Genomic DNA, 21,416 nt, shown 5'->3' with positions numbered 1-21,416 from the left:
ATACCACATCGTTCCAGTTCAGTCTATTCCTTGCACGCCTTTCACCCTCCTGCATGTTCAGGCCCCAATCACTGAAAATCTTTTTCACTGCATCTTTCCACCTCCAATTTGGTCTCCCACTTCTCCTTGTTCCCTCCACCTCTTGACACATATATCCTCTTTGTCAATCTTTCCTCACTCATTCTCTCCATGTGACCAAAACATTTCAAAACACCCTCTTCTGCTCTCTCAACCACACTCTTTTTATTTCCACACATCTCTCTTACCCTATTATTACTTACTCGATCAAACCACCCCACAGTCAGCCTTAGCTTTTGGTGTGCAAGTAAATAACGGGAAAAGCATGTGACTGCTTTTTATAATGTGTATTAAGGATTACTGTACTTTGATAAATAGTATTTAGTATTGTTAAAGGAGACTGTTTTGCTTTGAACAGTACAGTTTAGTACTACCATTTTCTTTCTTATTTCATTGCTTAAATTTTTCTCCCTTTTGTTTTTAATGAACCTAATTCTGTAATTTGTCTTTAAGAAATTGCTTATATTATATTTCAGTAGAGATGAACATTAGATTTTTCTGTGATGTAGTTGTAAAGGATGTACCAGTTGGGCTTTCATAATAGTGCATTATGGAGGAGGAAAACATGACGGCATATATGAATGGCAAGTCTAAAGATATGGGTGATAACATTATCTGCACACGAGTTTACAAATATCACAATGGAGAAATCATCATACTAGATGATTTGATATCCCATGTCAAGATCTTGTTAAGCAAACTTGAGATAAACAACTATCACAGTCATAATAGGTTATGCAGTAACAGTAACATGTATTTTCTTGTAAAAAATTTGTGTTGAGTCAAAACAGTGAAAACATTCACATAAAATAAAGCACTTCACGTGATGTATGGTTACATTTCACTGCTAAATCAAGACAGAACTATAGATTTTGCAGTCAACTGGCAAGTATTCACGTACATATAAATATATGACGTGCTGTCACTGGATTGAACCAGGGCATGTGAAGCGTCTGGGGTAAACCATGGAATGTTCTGTGGGACCTGGATGTGGAAAGGGAGCTGTGGTTTCGGTGCATTATTACATGACAGCTAGAGACTGAGTGTGAACGAATGGGGCCTTTGTTGTCTTTTCCTAGCGCTACCTCGCACACATGAGGTGGGAGGGGGTTGTTATTCCATGTGTGGTGGGGTGGCGATGGGAATAAATAAAGGCAGACAGTATGAATTATGTACATGTGTATATATGTATATGTCTGTGTGTGTATAAATATGTGTACATTGAGATGTATAGGTATGTATATTTGCGTGTGTGGACGTGTATGTATGTACATGTGTATGTGGGTTGGTTGGGCCATTCTTTTGTCTGTTTCCTTGCGCTACCTCACTAATGCAGGAGACAGCGACAAAGCAAAAATTAATAAATGAATATATGACATTTACAAGTGTCAGATCCCTCGTGCAATGGTAACACTGTAAATGAGAAGCCACCTTCTTTGAGGCTGCAAAATCATTGTTGACAGACAGGAGCACAGTATTTTCAAGGGCCTTCTTGTTCCAGACGGGTCCACCAATTTCCTCCTCTTTCATGGAATGCAGCTTTAAAACTACAGAAGCCTCATAAAAAGAGTCCAGGGGCTAAATGATAATAATAATACTTATAACACGTACACATTAATATCCAATGCTTTCCTTGTTTAAACTTGAAATTATCAAGAATAACAGACATGAGTTATAAAGCAGCCTCATTTGCCAAGCTGTTTGTCTTCAGACGTGGTTATTAGCCCAACTTATGCAATCAATTTCTATGCATACACCAGCAAAAGAAATAAAGGTACAAGTGTAGCTTGTAAGAATATAGGCTGTACAAAAGGTTACTTGTATCTACACTCAAATTTAATGTCATTAGGCATGAATGGCCACATTTCTCAATATTACTTTCTACTCATGAAATGATATTAATGGCATGACATTTTACTATAATAATGACTTGTAAATATGAATGATCAGTAAATGAACATATGAAAGTTATGCAGAACATTTGTGTAAATCACAACTCACAGCACAATAACTTGTGTGCTTGAATGGTATCATTCAGTCTATTTTGTCAAAGCTTGCAAAACACCATAACTGGAAAAAACTCGTGTAACAATTCAAATAATTCTTAATGTCCCAACTGGCATGAATGATCTGAGGTGCTCTTCATCTTTAGCTGTTTCATAACCCCAAAGTTTCATTGCTTTATGACATACTTTCTGGATTCTCTCAACTTCATGCCAAGAAAGATCCTGTTTCCAGTGGACTGGTGCTGTCTTTGAGTCACGGAAAGTGCTGGAAACTCCACCAATCTTTTTCTTAGTGTGTGTATCTAGAAACTGTTGCACGCGAGGGTGGTAGCTGAGGTGGAAAAAGTTGAATAATTCTTTAGTCATGTTGTGGACATGGAAGGACAGATCTTCATATCGTATAGCTCTGTAAAGGAAAAAATAATATTTTTACAAATAAAACTATGTTGGCAGTACTCATAAATGTTTTACTTAGTACAAGTCATCCTTGCAAAATAAAACTTGTATTACACAAGTTTTCTAACAGTATACTAAATGGAAAGTGATGGTAATGCAAACATTGCATCATTGGTTTACAAGATATTGGCTATATTCCCCTAAGGATAGGGAAGAAAGAATACGACCCTCATATCTCATATTTCTTGGGTGTTGTAGAAGGTGACTAAAGAGATAAGAGTGGTGAGCCTAAAACCTTCCCTCCTCGTACTTCAAATTTCTAAAAGTGGGAACAGGAGTTCAAGCTTTGGTGTCTGCATGTGAGTGGATGTAACTTGGATGAGAAGAAAGTTAGTATGCTCAGGGAGAGAAACTTGAATGTTTTGGCTCTGAGCTAAGCTAAAGGGGAAGGGAAAGAATGGTTTGGGAATGTCCAAGGGATACAGTCTGGTGACGGTGCAAGGTTGAAAGCCAAGGAGGTTGGGGGACACTTCTGCTGAAGGAAGAGTTGTGGGCACTGTTAGAGCATAAGGAAGTAAGCTTCATTCATATATGGGTGAGAATGAAAGCTGAGTACAAGAGGTGAGTGACTAAGTGCCTACACAACTGGTAGTCAGAGGAGTGAGGAAGAGAAGAGTGTTTTGGAAGGAGCAGAGTGAATGCATCAGCAATTTCAATGCAGAAAATCAAGTATGAGTGATGGGAGATATGAATGTGGCAGTGGTTGCAGTGGCAGTTGAAGGGCATGGGGTGCTTAGCGTAAATGAAAATGGTGAACAGCTTGTCAATGTGCATTGGAAACAGACCAATGTTTGGGAATACATGGGAGAACAGAATTAGTAGAGCGGGAATTACTGGATTTTGTACTAAATGATAGGCATGCAAAGGACAGACTGTTGTATGTAAATGTGGTGGGAGAACAGTTAGCAGATTGCATGATCATTTCTTGGAGATGTGTGAAAATCTGTAGCAGCTGTAGAAAAAGAAGAAATGACATGGATAGGGAGATGATTGTGAAAGTGAGAGAACTTTGAAAAAAAAAAAAAGGCTTGTATGTAGAGATACTAAGAAAGATTAGGTGAGGAAATGAAGAACTAGAAATAGGTGATAAAGAATATAGTCCTCAGTGCTTGTTCTTAAATCAGGGACTATTAACCAAAAATTCTTTGTCTCACACACACAGCCTATTTTGACAATGAAAGTTACTGTGATGGTTTTATAAATTGCAAGTGATGCTGTCAATCCTGAAGTCAGTGAATACATTAGACAGCAGTTAAATCCAAGTTATTTTGAAACAAAATTAAGTAAGGCAAATATTTTTTGAAAAAAGATGCACACACCTGAATGAATGTGGGAATATCCTTCTGAAGATCTTGGCAGTGTTGTAGTCACTAACAAGGTCACTACACAGCCTGGCAGGGTCGTCACAGTCTGGTTTGTTTGGGCACCAGTCTCTATGATGGCGGGACTGCATGGTGCCTCGGGGGTCACGCACTAGCAGTAAAACCTGCACACCCAATCTACAATATCATACAATGAGAAAAGGATATATATATTTTTTTCATACTATTCACCATTTCCTGTGTTAGTGCTAAGAACAGAGGAGTGAGCCTTAGAGGAAATATCCTCACTTGGCTTACCTCTCCATTCCTTCTTTAGGAAAGTTAAAAATGGGAGGGGAGGATTTCCAGCCCCCCACTCCCTCCCCTTTTAGTTGCCTTCTATGACACAATTAAATTCAAGCATACCTGCAGTCCATGAAATGGTGCTTAACTCATATTGCTGTCTATGCTCAAAGTCATAATCGGACCACCTTTCAGTAGCTATTGTACCCATTCTTAATTCATCGAAATTGTGGTAAAGTGAGAAAGGTGTATATTCTCTCTCTCTCTCTCTCTAGCAACCAACATGGCACTGGCACATCCATGCCCCAATGAAAGTCAATCATAGATGAAAGGAAAAAAATAAAGAGAAAAAGAATGTAAAAATTAATCAGGGTTATTTAATTGTTTGAAGACTTGACTCTTAAAGGTTATTGGTCATTATGCTATCTATCTATTTCTGATGCCCGTTGTCTTTGGAAACTCCCAGAAGGGGGGTAACCACTGTTAAAGAGTCAGTATAACTGCTGAACTCCAGTGCTGCTCCTTAGCCTTTAAGTCTAATGCCTTACCCTTAACAGGCCACCGGCATAGGATAATTCTAGTGCAGAGTTTCCAGAGGCTCCTATCTACTGTTTCTACAAACTACTTTTACCTAATGTGTCTACCTGATGTTCCTGCCTAATGTTCCAACATACTAGATCTGCATAATCCTCCTGCCAATCTCACTACCTACTACTTCTTAATGTTTATACATTTTACTCTTGCTTAATATTCCAGACGACTAATTCTATCTATTCTTCCTACCATTTTGCCAAAAGGCAGGGCTAGTGCATAGTGCTCACAGCAGGAAAATTTACAGTTATGAAGAAAGAGTTGTGTGAGTTAAGTGTTGTCACATGCTGTGTGTGACAAGGAGAGACTGTATGTTTGGAGACAAAAATGCCAGCTGTCTACATGTAGGTGAGGCAAAAAGAAAAAGACTACCTGGGTCAGAGGAGTCATTATTTCTCTTGGCATCACCTCTCTTCAACTGTATCTTTATGTATGCCACAATGCTCTCTCTCTCTCTCTCTCTCTCTCTCTCTCTCTCTCTCTCTCTCTCTCTCTCTCTCTCTCTCTCTCTCTCTCTCTCTCTCTCTCTCTCCTATCTGTGTTATTTTGGCCAGTGTTCTTAGGAACTGACTGCATGTGTCCCTGCAGCTAAGATTGGACCAAAGGGACATGCCTGGCTGATGCTTCTTATTTTAAAATGGTATTTCACAGGGAATCAGATAATTTGTCTCCAGCTAAAGGCTAAGAAGAGGCACTGGAGTTCTTTAGTTATGGAGACTGTTGCTGTGACCACCCCTTTGAGGGAGTTCCAACTGGAGCAGGCATCAGATATATAGATAGATAAGATAGATACATAACTAGTTTTTAAACATTGTAACTCATACAGTACAGTCAGTATAACAAGGCTTCAATACTTCCAAATGACAAAAGCATCCTTCAATTCCTAAGGAGCAATAAAACTAAACAAAATCAGCAGAAATTCAGGATACCATAATTCATGTTTTGAATAAGCATTTAAAACCAGGACTCACTTATCATCCTCAAGCAACTCTCTGGTGAGGTTCAGTCTCAGCCTGACCGTCTTCAGAGATTGGAATGGGAAGAGTTTGCAGAAAGGTGTTAGAAACTCAGGCAGCCAGCATAACTTTGGAAAGGAGGTGCAGTAGTTCCACAGTCGCTGGTTGTGAAAGAGTAGCCATGGATGCTTTGGACCATAATTCAAATAGTGCCCTGGAGATGATCATGTAATATATTACCGACTGGACGCACTTTGAATTATAAAGTTGTCAGTTATGTTGTGAACTAATAGGTCATCAACTGTTAGATTATATCATCAGTTTATTTGTTGCATGATGAAAATATCACTCTTTACCTCGATTCAAATCGCCAGTACATCCTTGAGATGTATTCCTACCGTCAATTACAAAATTAGAGAATTCATTCTGTTCTTATTGAAAAATTTTAGTACCTATGCAGAACAAACCAACATACTGTAACTTCATCCTTGAATCATTTGTATAATCATATTTTGTTTAAGAGTAATTGAAAATAACATATTTTGATTACAAATAGTAAGGTACATACATGTTTGAACACTCATGAGCAAAGGAATACAATTCAATTAATTAGTCCATGATGCTATTGGCATGAAGTAATACAGGGAATATGCACTGGAATCAAATCCTAAGCAAAAACATCTTCACAGAGAATTAACACTAAAATCCCTCAATGTCTCAGCTTACTCATGTCAGTATAGTTGCAGGTGAGGAGATGCCGTAGGTTGTGGATTGCCTGCACTGCATCTTTCCCATACCGTACCTGGGAGATGCCAAAGTCCAGGAGTGGCTCATAGTGGTAGTAGGTTGCTGGATGGCTCTGTAAGACATCACCTGTAGACAATGTATCTTTGATATATATCATACTAGGACTTACTAGATTAAGTTTTTCACCTAGTACCTCACTTTTTCCTCCAGCAAATTAAAATTTCATTCAATTCTTCCATTCTGCAGTTCTTACTCGCTCAGTCACATTTACCTCAATTTGTGGAAACTTCTCATCCATCAATATATATTTTTAAGGGAAAATCCTGGGTTTGCTTCTTCCTTTATTCTTACTTTTATGAAGTAACAATATAGGAGGGGAGGATTTATAGTCCTCTGCTACCACCCCTCTCAGTTGCCATGTATGACAAACAAGAAATACCTGTTCTAGTTATTATTTTTGGCTGCTATTTTCCTGAGTTGTCTGCATGTGTCCCACTCAAAGGGTTGGCTCCAGGACACATATCTAGCTGCTGCTTCCCACAGTTTCTTTGTGGAGACAGGCCACTTTACTTTTTTTTTTCTTTTTTTTTGTGTGTGTGTGTGTTAAGGCTCCAGTCATGGACAAAAGTCCACACGAAGACCAACCTTAACTGAGGTACAGGGAGTTTCATGAAGGAAAAAAAGAAGAGATTGGGGCAGTATTCACAAATTTTGGAGGACGTGAAAAACTGATTTTTAAAATCCAGGTCATAGTTCTTGGGAATGACATGAGGAGGGTAGAGATTTCCAGAGCTTTGAGGTATAGGGAAAGAAACAGTTATCAAAACAGCCCACCCTTAAGTTGCCAGTGGCCAAACATTAATCATGAGACACAGCAGCTTGCCGAGCACTGCATGGTCTAGTTAGTTGTAGGGGAAAACAAGTAGCCAGCTCTTGGGAGCAAAAACCAAAGTAATAGCAATAGAAGGAAGTGAAAACCAACATTGTGACATGGGGCAAGATCTAGTTTTAGAATTAGAAGGTACCTCCCTGACCACACACAGCTTAACTGTAGAAGTCCCTTCCTCCTTTCATCTTTTTCTCTTCCTATAACCATTCTACTTTTAAGAGCGAAGTGTACAAACCTACAAAAACCTTATTCATTCGTTCTTTATTTTTCTCACATTGTTTGGGGAATTTGTCACATTATAATAAGAGAAACATGTATTTATAAATTCCACAATACTGAGTACAGAGATGACAGGAATGCATATAACTTCTGCCCAAGAATTACCAGTTACTGTATATCTTCATGTGTAATCTATGGTTCAAGGCCACATAAAACCTTTCATTGTACCATTAGTTGTTAAGTATTCATTCATCCTGACAGTCTCCAAACAGCAACCTTCTTTATATATTGTATATAATGGAATTTATTAAAAAAGGGGGTGACTGTATTATTGACTGGTTGGTAAGGTTATTTAATGTATGTATGACTCATGATGATAGAGTGGCAGATATAGGGTGTTTTGGTCAAGGTGGTGGGCAAAGTGAGAGGGTTAGGGAAAATGATTTGGTAAACAGAGAAGAGGTAGTGAAAGCTTTGTGGAAGATGAAAGCCGGCAAGGCAGCAGGTTTGGATGGTATTGCAGTGGAATTTATTAAAAAAGGGGGTAACTGTATTGTTGACTGGTTGGTAAGGTTATTTAATGTATGTATGACTCATGGTGAGGTGCCTGAGGATTGGCGGAATGCGTGCATAGTGCCATTGTACAAAGGCAAAGGGGATAAGAGTGAGTGCTCAAATTACAGAGGTATAAGTTTGTTGAGTATTCCTGGTAAATTATATGGGAGGGTATTGATTGAGAGGGTGAAGGCATGTACAGAGCATCAGATTGGGGAAGAGCAGTGTGGTTTCAGAAGTGGTAGAGGATGTGTGGATCAGGTGTTTGCTTTGAAGACTGCATGTGAGAAATACTTAGAAAAGCAAATGGATTTGTATGTAGCATTTATGGATCTGGAGAAGGCATATGATAGAGTTGATAGAGATGCTCTGTGGAAGGTATTAAGAATATATGGTGTGGGAGGCAAGTTGTTAGAAGCGGTGAAAAGTTTTTATCGAGGATGTAAGGCATGTGTACGTGTAGGAAGAGAGGAAAGTGATTGGTTCTCAGTGAATGTAGGTTTGCGGCAGGGGTGTGTGATGTCTCCATGGTTGTTTAATTTGTTTATGGATGGGGTTGTTAGGGAGGTGAATGCAAGAGTTTTGGAAAGAGGGGCAAGTATGAAGTCTGTTGGGGATGAGAGAGCTTGGGAAGTGAGTCAGTTGTTGTTCGCTGATGATACAGCGCTGGTGGCTGATTCATGTGAGAAACTGCAGAAGCTGGTGACTGAGTTTGGTAAAGTGTGTGGAAGAAGAAAGTTAAGAGTAAATGTGAATAAGAGCAAGGTTATTAGGTACAGTAGGGTTGAGGGTCAAGTCAATTGGGAGGTGAGTTTGAATGGAGAAAAACTGGAGGAAGTGAAGTGTTTTAGATATCTGGGAGTGGATCTGGCAGCGGATGGAACCATGGAAGCGGAATTGGATCATAAGGTGGGGGAGGGGACGAAAATTCTGGGAGCCTTGAAGAATGTGTGGAAGTCGAGAACATTATCTCGGAAAGCAAAAATGGGTATGTTTGAAGGAATAGTGGTTCCAACAATGTTGTATGGTTGCGAGGCGTGGGCTATGGATAGAGTTGTGCGCAGGAGGATGGATGTGCTGGAAATGAGATGTTTGAGGACAATGTGTGGTGTGAGGTGGTTTGATCGAGTAAGTAACGTAAGGGTAAGAGAGATGTGTGGAAATAAAAAGAGCGTGGTTGAGAGAGCAGAAGAGGGTGTTTTGAAATGGTTTGGGCACATGGAGAGAATGAGTGAGGAAAGATTGACCAAGAGGATATATGTGTTGGAGGTGGAGGGAACGAGGAAAAGAGGGAGACCAAATTGGAGGTGGAAAGATGGAGTGAAAAAGATTTTGTGTGATCGGGGCCTGAACATGCAGGAGGCTGAAAGGAGGGCAAGGAATAGAGTGAATTGGAGCGATGTGGTATACCGGGGTTGACGTGCTGTCAGTGGATTGAATCAAGGCATGTGAAGCGTCTGGGGTAAACCATGGAAAGCTGTGTAGGTATGTATATTTGCGTGTGTGGACGTATGTATATACATGTGTATGGGGGTGGGTTGGGCCATTTCTTTCATCTGTTTCCTTGCGCTACCTCGCAAACGCGGGAGACAGCAACAAAGCAAAAAAAAAAAAAAAAAATGACTCATGGTGAGGTGCCTGAGGATTGGCGGAATGCATGCATAGTGCCATTGTACAAAGGCAAAGGGGATAAGAGTGAGTGCTCAAATTTCAGAGGTATAAGTTTGGTGAGTATTCCTGGTAAATTATATGGGAGGGTATTGATTGAGAGGGTGAGGGCATGTACAGAGCATCAGATTGGGGAAGAGCAGTGTGGTTTCAGAAGTGGTAGAGGATGTGTGGATCAGGTGTTTGCTTTGAAGAATGTATGTGAGAAATACTTAGAAAAGCAAATGGATTTGTATGTAGCATTTATGGATCTGGAGAAGGCATATGATAGAGTTGATAGAGATGCTCTGTGGAAGGTATTAAGAATATATGGTGTGGGAGGCAAGTTGTTAGAAGCGGTGAAAAGTTTTTATCGAGGATGTAAGGCATGTGTACGTGTAGGAAGAGAGGAAAGTGATTGGTTCTCAGTGAATGTAGGTTTGCGGCAGGGGTGTGTGATGTCTCCATGGTTGTTTAATTTGTTTATGGATGGGGTTGTTAGGGAGGTGAATGCAAGAGTTTTGGAAAGAGGGGCAAGTATGAAACCTGTTGTGGATGAGAGAGCTTGGGAAGTGAGTCAGTTGTTGTTCGCTGATGATACAGCGCTGGTGGCTGATTCATGTGAGAAACTGCAGAAGCTGGTGACTGAGTTTGGTAAAGTGTGTGAAAGAAGAAAGTTAAGAGTAAATGTGAATAAGAGCAAGGTTATTAGGTACAGTAGGGTTGAGGGTCAAGTCAATTGGGAGGTAAGTTTGAATGGAGAAAAACTGGAGGAAGTAAAGTGTTTTAGATATCTGGGAGTGGATCTGGCAGCGTATGGAACCATGGAAGCGGAAGTGGATCATAGGGTGGGGGAGGGGACGAAAATTCTGGGAGCCTTGAAGAATGTGTGGAAGTCGAGAACATTATCTCGGAAAGCAAAAATGGGTATGTTTGAAGGAATAGTGGTTCCAACAATGTTGTATGGTTGCGAGGCGTGGGCTATGGATAGAGTTGTGCACAGGAGGGTGGATGTGCTGGAAATGAGATGTTTGAGGACAATGTGTGGTGTGAGGTGTTTTGATCGAGTAAGTAACGTAAGGGTAAGAGAGATGTGTGGAAATAAAAAGAGCGTGGTTGAGAGAGCAGAAGGTGTTTTGAAATGGTTTGGGCACATGGAGAGAATGAGTGAGGAAAGATTGACCAAGAGGATATATGTGTCGGAGGTGGAAGGAACGAGGAGAAGTGGGAGACCAAATTGGAGGTGGAAAGATGGAGTGAAAGAGATTTTGTGTGATCGGGGCCTGAACATGCAGGAGGGTGAAAGGAGGGCAAGGAATAGAGTGAATTGGATCGATGTGGTATACCGGGGTTGACGTGCTGTCAGTGGATTGAATCAGGGCATGTGAAGCATCTGGGGTAAACGATGGAAAGCTGTGTAGGTATGTATATTTGCGTGTGTGGACATGTGTGTGGGGGTGGGTTGGGCCATTTCTTTCGTCTGTTTCCTTGCGCTACCTCGCAAATGCGGGAGACAGCGACAAAAAAAATAAAAAAAGTAAAAGTAAAAAAGGATATGCCTTCAAGATATTCATTATTCAAAATATAGTAATCTTGCACTCACCAATGAAGGTGGAGCCAGAGCGCCATGTTGTTATGACTAGACTGCGCACAGGATTGCCTCCACGCTCCATTATCAGGTCATCCAGAGTCCTGCAAATGGAGGTAGTTATTAACTCAATGCTTGTAAGTACACTTATTTTGTAGGGAGGCATTTTGGTAAATGAGTTACCTCTCATTATGAAGTTTGCTTCAGACGTGAAAATGTAGGTCAAGGGGACCTACTTTCATTGGGATGCTGAAGCACTCATCAATATGAACAAGCATATAAAAGTAGATGACCATACATCAGATAGTGGGTGGGAACTGAAGTTAGCTCTTAGGAATGTATTTTGAATATTGCCATTTCTTGGCTGTACTTATTTTTACACATGGTTGAAACAATCCCACATAAGTCCTGTACAAGGGTACCCAGACCTTACTATCAAAGGATTCTGCGATCATATTATGAATTAACAGCCATATTTTTTAAGTCTCTCAAAAGTGCATGTGGATACAAGCTTCTTTTTCTTATTTTTTTAATAACAGCTGTTTCCTGTGTTAGCAAGGTAGTATCAGGAACAGGTGAAAAAGGCCTCATCTGCTCACATCTATTTTCTAGCTTTTATGTGTAATGCTTCGAAGCCACAGCTCCCTATCCACAAACAGGCCCCATGTAACTTTCCATGTTTTATCCTGGATGCTTCACACACCCTGGTTCAGTCCATTAGCAGCACATCGACTCCAGTATGCCATATCATTCCAATTCACTATCCCATGCACACCTTTCACTCTCCTACACAATCAGGACCCAATCGCTCAAAATCTTTTTCTTTCCTTCCTTCCATCTCCAATTTGGTCTCCCCATTCTCCTTGTTTACTTCATTTCTGATACATATATCCTCTTTGTCAACCTTTCCTCACCCATTCTCTCCATATGTCCAAACCATTTCAGCACACCCTCTTCTGCTCTTTCAACCACACACTTCTTGTACCCTTTCATTTCTGTCTATCTATCTATCTATCTATCTATCTATCTATATTTCTGATGTCTGTTCCCACCTGGAGCTCTCTTAAGGGGGTGGCCATGGAATAGTCTCCATAACTAGTGAACTACAGTGCCACTTCTCAGCCTTTAGTGCTTCACCCTTAACATTCCACTGACAGAGGGGCACTCTAATGTGGTGTTTGCAGAGGCTCCTACCACGTTCCTTCTGACTACTCCTTCCTAACTCTTACGCAATCACACCACCTCACATCACATATTGCCCTAAAACATTTAATTTCCACCATATCCATTCTCCTCTGCACAGCCTTTATACAAAAATTTCCAAAGAGTAAAGGTATACAGTGGCACTATTTAGTTGATGCATGGATATTATTTTAACAACTAATACCCGATGGAACAAAATATTGGTTATTAGGCAAGCAAAATGCCATGTGAGGTCTTGAGCAAAGGAACATACATGACAAGTCCAGAAGTTATGAGGTGGTATGATGATGTTACCATTTAGAAACCAATCAAACACACTGACAAATAACAGCACAATAATAGCAGACAGATGAACTGATCCAGAGATAGTTAAAATGAACAGACATTATCATATGGCTCTGCATAAACTAGGACAAGAATAAAACTTAAAAAAAATGAGCATTAGCCTCAAAACTTGGACCACCAAAATCATCAGAGAGAACATTAGTGACAACAGAGAGACTACCAGAATCATCAGTAAGTGAAAGCATGAGCAGCAATACTGTTACTATCAGAATCTTGATAGCACCTCTAATGGTAGCCATAGCACTAACGGAAGTAACACTGTAAGCACCAGTAACATAAACAGCAGAAATGAAATGAAAACCTTTTGAAATACTTTTACCCCCATGTGGCTTAGTATCCACTTAATGAATGTCCCTTTGTGGCCATGACCTTAACCCCCGACCTCCAAAATTGAATCAGATGTAGAATTTGTTTGTAGCATTTGTGGGACATCTTGTCAAAATCAGTTCCCAAAGTCTTCAGCGATTTTGCATATAGTAGCAATTAATCATGTGACCATGACCCATGACATCCAAAATAATTATTAATCATGAGCAGAAACATGCATGTTGTCTCTATGGTGCAAGTCTAATAAACATTCTTTGTCCCACTTACAAAATAGTTTACACATAAGCATTTAGTGATATTTTCGTTCTTATAACTTGAAAAACTTGATGTCTGAATTGAGACCCCATATATTATTCAGGTTTAGAACTCTCTACAGGGTTAGCAAAAGGCTTGTCACTATCCATTCACAGTCAATAGATAGTGTGCACACATGCAATCAGTACTTTAGTACACATAATCTGATGACCTTCACCTTTGACTTTAACATTCAAAACTTTACCAAATTTAGAACTTTCAGTGTTGTTTGCCAATTCTTAAGTTGGTTTACATCCATACTTAATCTTCAGATGCTGTATACTCATTACACAAAAAACTATGACCTTAACCTCTGACTCTATCCTATAAAACTTATTCAGGTGTAGAACTTTGAAAGCTGTATCTGTGGTAAAGTTTGGTCCATATCCATTCTTATAGTCATGAAATATTCTATATTCAACATCAGAAAGCATTCACTGACTGGGACCAAACCAGTATGCTCCTTCGCTTTGCAGCAGGCAGTTTAACAATAACGAGACTGTGCACACCATTGTCAACAATTGTTTGAATGGTTACTGTAAGAATGCCAGAAGCTTCAAAATTGTACCCACTATAGTTTAGTGAGAAAGTGACACTAATATCAGTGTCTGTAATAAAAACAGCAGTAAAATATGAATGATTAAGAAGGAATTCACTGAACTAATAAGAGTAACAGAAGAAGCAATAATAATTACTTCAAAAGTTAAAGCAACAGTAATTATGGAATCAGTAATACCTCTTTTGCTGTTCCTGCTATAACAAGCGCTGTAATTACGAAACCAGTCAGCAGTGTGAGTCAAAGACCACATTTTCAGCTCAAATATCAAGACAATCTTTAGTTCTACAGCCTCTATATTTCTGGCAGTATGAGCATATGGCAGAAAAATAGGAATAAAATCTGTTTAATACTGTAATTTCTTGTTAATGTAGGACAGGATTATGTGTAAAATGTAACAAAATGTTGCTGCTGGGAAAGATACAATATCCTTGGAATCATGCCAACACACTACTGAAAATATGATAATGTGTAATCGTATTGTCTTACTTTGCCTTGAGTTTGTAGTGGAAGCTGTAGCCCTCCATTGCATCAGCCAAGATCTTTCTCTGTTTTCTCAAAATTGCTGCTATCTGCCCCTCTTTCGTGCCAGGAAGCAACCCCATGGCAGGTTCTTTCTCCTCTTGGCTTGTGTTTCCCTCTGGTTCTGGCCTTGGTTCCTTTTCTCTTTGTTCATTTGGGCCTGGTTGCTCCTCTCCTTCTGTTCCTGCCTTACCTCCAGGTCTACTTGCCCTTCTAGAACTGCATTTTGGCTTGCCTCTTCTCGTTGCCCTTCTTCCTGTCTTTGGCTTGCATCTTTTGTTGTGTTAACTGTTTAAAATGAGTGTCATAAAATTGTAGATAATGTTGAAGTACTGTATAAAAAAGTAATGCTGGTAAAATATGAATCAATATAAGATTGACAAAAAAAATAGGTACTATATATGTAGTAACATGGTGTATATTGTAATAAAATGGGCTTGATTGTTAGGTAAGTTATAAGCAACATAAGAAACTGTACATACAAGTGCAACAAGACAAATGGGATATCTCAAAGTGTGCTATGGGCAGAGAAGTTGAGATATAGCTTGATCAGACCATGCCTGAGCAGGTACGTCTGGGTGCAACAGGTGCTGCCTCACTGATGCGGGAAACTGTGATCAAGTAAACCACATCGTTCCAATTTACTCTATTCCTTGCACGCCTCTCACCCTCCTGTATGTTCAGGCCCCAGTTGCTCAAAATCTTTTTCAGTCCATCCTTTCACCTCCAATTTGGTTTCCTGCTTCTCCTTGTTCCCTCCACCTCTGACATATATATCCTTTTTGTCAACCTTTCCTCATTCATTCTCTCCTTATGTCCAAACCATTTCAACACACCCTCTTCAAAGTTCTTAACCATACTCTTTTTATTTCCACACATCCCTCTTTCCCTTTCATTACTTTATCAAACCACCTCACACAACATACTGTCCACAAACATTTCAATTCCAACACATCTACCCTATCAATAGCCCATGCCTCGCAACCATATAACATTGTTGGAACTACTATTCCTTCAAACATACCCATTTTTTCTCTCCTAGATAACGTTCTCTCCTTCTACACATTCTTTGCCCCCTCCCCCACCCTGTGACTTGCTTCCGCTTCCATAGTTCCATCACTGCTGAGTCCATTCCCAGATATCTACAATACTTCATTTCCTCCAATTTTTCTCCATTCAAACTTACATCCTAATCAACTAGTCCCTCAACCCTACTAAATCTAATAACCTTGCTCTTATTCACATTTACTCTCAACTTTCTCCTTTCACACACTTTTCCAAACTCAGTCATCAACTTCTGCAGTTTCTCACTCGAATCTGCCACTAGAGCTGTATCATCGGCGAACAACAACCGACTCACATCCCAGGCCTTCTCATCCCCAGCAGACTGCATCTCTCTCTCTCTCTCTCTCTCTCTCTCTCTCTCTCTCTCTCTCTCTCTCTCTCTCTCTCTCTCTCCAAAACTTTTGCATTTACCTCCCTAACCACCCCATCCATAAACAAATTAAACAACAATGGAGGCATCACTAACCCCTGCCGCAGACCCACATTCACTGGGAACCAATCATTCTCCTCTCTTCCTACTCATACACATGCCTTACATCCTCGGTAAAAACTTTTCACCGCTTCTAGCAACTTATCTCCCACACCATGTACTCTCAGACCTTCCCCAAAACATCTCTAGCAACCCTATCATATGCCTTCTCCAGATCCATAAATGCTACCAGGTGTGGCAATAGGTCAATAACATGCGATGGTTTATATGTGTGTATCTATGTAGGGAGAGCACACGGCAACTGTACAGCTAGTGTCCAGTGTACTTACCTGGTAGTTGTATTGTGGACATGGATGTTTTTGTGATGCGGTGAATTAGTGATTGTAGTTCTGTAGGGATGTTGAGAGTGAAGATAAAGAAATGACTTGTTTCTCTGTGTAGTGTGGTTTGACACAGCAGGGTGGTGTTTAAGGCTGAGTTGGGAGGGCACGTGCTTAATATTCATTAGGTACCACCACACCTCGTGAAGAACTGTTTACTGTCAATATCATTAAATTGATTAGGAACTTAAATGTCATTATAAAGTCACCCTCTCCCCCATCTCTCTTCTCAAGTCTGCCTGCTTGTGTGGTTGTCATTGTGGGCCTGAGTGTGTAGGTATGTCTGTGTAGGCAGCAAGTGCATGTATACGGTGAGACATACCATGATGCAGTTTAGGTTGAGGTCCAGTATCGGAGGTAGCTACCTCTCCTGGTGTCGTGTATTCAGGGCTGTGGTAGTCCTGTCAAAGTAACTTTCATTAATTATATGTACTCCGACATCAGAATGCCCAACACTCCCCTTAAACAGTAAATGCCACTACCAGTACATATGGTACACATATGCTACTACCAGTACATATGGTACACATATGCCACTACCAGTACATATGGTACACATATGCCACTACCAGTACATATGGTACACATATGCCACCACCAGTACTTACGGCACACATATGCCACTACCAGTACTCATGGTGCACATATGCCAATGGCAGTACATATGGTACACATATGTCATTACCAGTACTCACGGTACACATATGCCTCTACCAGTACTCATGGTACACATATGCCACTACCAGCACGTATGGTACACATACGACACCACCAGTACTTATGGCACACATATGCCACTACCAGCACATATGGTACACATATGCCACCACCAGTACTTATGGCACACATACCACTACCAGTACACATGGTACACATATGCCACTGCCAGTACATATGGTACACATATGTCATTACCAGTACTCACGGTACACATATACCTCTACCAGTACTCATGGTACACTTATGCCACTACCAGCACGTATGGTACACATACGACACCACCAGTACTTATGGCACACATATGCCACTACCAGCACATATGGTACACATATGCCACCACCAGTACTTATGGCACACATACCACTACCAGTACACATGGTACACATATGCCACTACCAGTACACATGGCACACATATGCCACTACCAGTACTCACGGTACACATATGCCACCACCAGTACTCACGGTACACATATGCCACCACCAGTACTCACGGTACACATATACCTCTACCAGTACTCACGGTACACTTATGCCACTACCAGCACGTATGGTACACATACGACACCACCAGTACTTATGGCACACATATGCCACTACCAGCACATATGGTACACATATGCCACCACCAGTACTTATGGCACACATACCACTACCAGTACACATGGTGCACATATGCCACTACCAGTACTCACGGTACACATATGCCACCACCAGTACTCACGGTACACATATGCCACCACCAGTACTCACGGAACACATGCCTTTTCGCAGTACTCACAGTACACTTATGCCCATACCTGTACTTAAGGCACACATATATATCACTACCAGTGTCTACGGTACGTTCACATTCCAAAACAAGTTTTACTTTTCATCATATGATGCTAAAACTCTTACTAAAAACCTCAGGTGACTTCTCATTATGTGGTTCATTTATCACTAAAGATAAATATGCTATTGCTGTTACTGCACTCATAACGACTGTACTCGTAATAGGATAGTAACCTTCAAAATGTAATATTACATCACGACTCCAATCATCAGTCCAAAACCCATCTAACACTGTGTCGTTATAGTTCAGGTGATGATGCTAAATGTTATACCTTTTATCTCCCTTTGACAAATAAATTGTGGCGGCCTTTTGATGTGACCTCATGGTGTCGCACCTCACAGTGCGTAACCATGACTCACAATACATCACTAAAATTAACAGTAAATGACCATAAGTACATAAGTCACCATAACTCACAGTATGTTACCACAGCTAACATCATGTGACCATAACTTAGTATATTACTAATAACTCAGAGTAGGGCACCATGAGTGAAAGATATCACCATAACTGTCACCACAACTTACAGTACTTGTCACCCTAACTTACGGATGTCACCAGAACTCACAGTATGCCCACCTGTCAAGAATGAAAGTCCTTCCATCACACTAATTCTCCAGATATCACCTCTCTCCAACCATCGATGCATCGTATGGCTGCTTCCCTCTTCCTGTTCTACAGATATCATTTCGGCCACTCTTCTCATAACCTGTTGGCGTACTTACTTGCACCAAGAATTGGGCCCGCGGCACACATGGGATCCAAGCCTAAACCGTATCACTACAAGATCCCGTGCCTTAACAGCATCTGGGTATGACATACTCTCCCCCGAACGACACACACGTGACACCTACGGCACGATGGACCCCAGAGCAAGAGGTACTCACCTGGATGTTCTTGGACGGGTAGGGTGGTGGGTAGTGGAGCGGCGGGTAGGGAGCGTTCAGGTCCGTCTTATTTACAACGAATACTAGCAACGCAGAAGTCCCCGTCAGCACCATCAGCAGCGTCCGTCCCGGCAGCCTCCTGAAGGTGCACCAAACACAGCGGTTATGGTGAGGTAAGGTATGGGATGCAAGCAAAGGTTAGGATTAATGGAATTACACAGACACATCATCTCACCTAACCCTCAGACGACGGCAGCAGCAGTGAGGCATCGCGGGTGGTGGCAATGTTGCAGCGGCTGGCTATCTGATATCTTCGCTACAATCTACCGTATTAGCCGTATTGTTCTCACTATCTTAGATCTTGCAATCTCCAGGTACTGTCTTCCTTCACCAATTTGACTATTTATAATAACGCCTGGTTTCACAGTCACATCCTCTGGTCTCTGTTTCCATGAGATTAAGACATCGCTGACCTATCTCGATTATCAGATTTTGTAATACATTTACCTACGTTGCCATTGTGATCGTCATGGGTATTCGAAACGAGTTCAAGAAAGTATGAATGTGAGATTCAGAATATCAGATAATCTTGTAGTACAACACAAAATAATTTAATTTGAGAAGCACGCAGTAAAACAGCACTCATTACCAGATAGCAAAAAAAAAAAAAGAAAAACGAAAAAAAATGCTGTTGGTGTACAGGACAAGTGCGACGGTTGTGTGTGTGTGTGCGTGCAGTTCGGAGGTGAACCCCTTAGTGTCCCGTGATACAGGTGTAGCCGTTGGTTCAGGTTGTCATCGCTGAACATCTGTTCATTGATTGGTATTCAGTACGTGGCCCAGGGATCACATGCAGTGCGAACTTACAGGCAGGATGCCCTTGCCTACGTCACCTGACGTATGAGGAAAATGGAGAGAAACAAAAGGCTTATAACAGCAAATGTTAACGCTCGAATGGCGGGAGTGTTCCTGAAGTAGAACGGTCGGAAATAAATGAATAAATATATATACAAAACTCCAGCACTCAGGATCGAACCAGGGACCCCTGTGCAACAGGTGGGAGCGTTACCGTTAGCCTATGATCGCCCCTATTGGAAAAATGATTATTCGAATACTATGCACTCGAATGCCTCCCACGTATTCCCTTCGTGTCGTAATAGGCGACTAAAAGGGGTGAGGGCGGGGGGAGGGGCTGGAAATCCAAACTTCCACTTTTGACTTTTACAAAAGAACAGTGGAGGGGGCCACGTGAGGATTTTCCCTCTAAGGCTCAGTCCCTGTTCTTGACGCTACCTCGCTAACACGGGAAATGGCGAATACGCATGAAAAAAAAGAAAATGGCGTCTTAGTTACGTCTCTTCCATGTATATCAACAGACTGTTCAACTCTACCTCGTTTTTGCATCTCCCCTAACAATGTGATCATTGCAAGAAAGTGCACTTGGGAACATATCGCGTTTCATTCTTCTGTGGTTTTTGCTTATACTAGATCACGAGACCACTGTGACCTCTTGTAATATATATATATATATATATATATATATATATATATATATATATATATATATATATATATATATATATATATATATATATATATAATTTTTTCAGGTTAAGATCGTTAAATACCTAAAATGAAATAAGCTTCATTTACCAATCGAATTAGATTTTTTTTCTTACAATGAGACGCATCGATATTGGTCACAATGAACAAATATGAAGGGGAATAAGAATTCTTTTTTTTTTTTATTTCTGTCGTTTCTCGAACTTGCAACAAAATTAGCTGATGTGTCTAAATCTGCGCAAGACGTTCTCTTAAGTGTCAACTTCGTCAAACTTTCAAGATTACCAAAGGTTTATTATATCTTAGGTTATGCATGACGTCAACTGGCACATACTGACGAACTATAACTCCCACATGACCACAAACACTTCATGTTATTCATAACGCTGGGCTTTTATACCATCTAAATTCTAAGTCTTTACCATTGTCGTACAATGAAAAACAAAATATTTCAGTGAAAAGACAATAATGAATCGGAATTTACTCAAATTCTTGATGTCTCTTGGCAGCAGGAATGAGGACATGACCTCGTCTGGTGCTGGTGCTACCTTGCTGACGTGGGAAATGGCGAGCATGTGGGGAGGCAAACGTATCCGTTTCGTTTGTGTTAATGTCTAATGTTTTATTCATTTCTGAGATGTTTCGTGTATACTGAGCTGCTGCGATGCAAGTAACAAGTACGGTTGTTTGGTTTCCATGAAGATACGAGTTTCCCGCCATCAATCTCCACCACAAACAAACACCACCACCACCACCACCACCACCACAAGCTCCTCCAAGACTACCTACCAGCCACATAAACACTGACCCTCCGGGGTAAGGGTTAGAACGGGACAGCAGAAGTTAAGCTAAGACTGCTTATTAGTTGTCTGGTACCATAGCCATGTCTGGGCATGTCTACGCTACCTGGTAAGTAGACATTATCATCTCAATTTCGACTGTGCATTCAGTTTT

At 40.7% G+C, this 21,416-nt stretch overlaps 1 pseudogene; it reads right to left on the bottom strand.

The window, feature by feature from the left end:
- Nucleotides 1-1,896: 1,896 nt before the first annotated feature.
- Nucleotides 1,897-19,589, bottom strand: LOC139757646 (carbohydrate sulfotransferase 4-like; annotated as a pseudogene).
- Nucleotides 19,590-21,416: the final 1,827 nt, after the last annotated feature.

This window comes from Panulirus ornatus, chromosome 27, assembly GCF_036320965.1.
Source record: "Panulirus ornatus isolate Po-2019 chromosome 27, ASM3632096v1, whole genome shotgun sequence".
Classification (NCBI taxonomy): Eukaryota; Metazoa; Arthropoda; class Malacostraca; order Decapoda; family Palinuridae; genus Panulirus; species Panulirus ornatus.
Note: the sequence above shows the minus strand (reverse complement) of the source record. Positions and strands in the feature narration are given on the sequence as shown.